Source organism: Myotis brandtii, unplaced genomic scaffold (assembly GCF_000412655.1).
Source record: "Myotis brandtii unplaced genomic scaffold, ASM41265v1 scaffold537, whole genome shotgun sequence".
NCBI lineage: Eukaryota > Metazoa > Chordata > Mammalia > Chiroptera > Vespertilionidae > Myotis > Myotis brandtii.
In genome coordinates this window covers 197651-198093 of record NW_005369971.1, presented here as the reverse complement: position 1 = coordinate 198093, position 443 = coordinate 197651, and positions in this window count along the sequence as shown.

Here is a 443-nt window from a genome sequence, read left to right as displayed (position 1 = left end):
TGTCCCTGCGGTGCCCGTGGGGCCGCAGTCAGGCACTGACCACACCTGAGCCGGCTGGCCCCGCGCCTGGCCCACTCGGCAGGATTTGGGGGTGGTGCTGACCCGGGGCTGAATGTCTGTCTGGTGAGTACACAGTAGCCATCACGTTTATAGTTTTAACCCACGGAGAGTTTTTCTCCAGTGACACTGGCGAGGATGTTCTTAAATGAGTGACCGTGAGGAGGCCCTGTGCAGACCTCTTGTCCCAGCCGGCACCACTGAGGGAGCCTTGGCCAGGGGTCGCGTGTCCTGTGAACACAGCACCACGCGTGGCCCGTGGGTGGCGGCCGTGGCGGCCGAGGGTCCCAGACCAGCGGCAGGTTTGCTGTAATTAACATGAAGCAGACGCTGCCACTGGGCTGCCGCCCGAGCCGGGCGCTCCTTGCACGTGGGCTCTCGGCCGG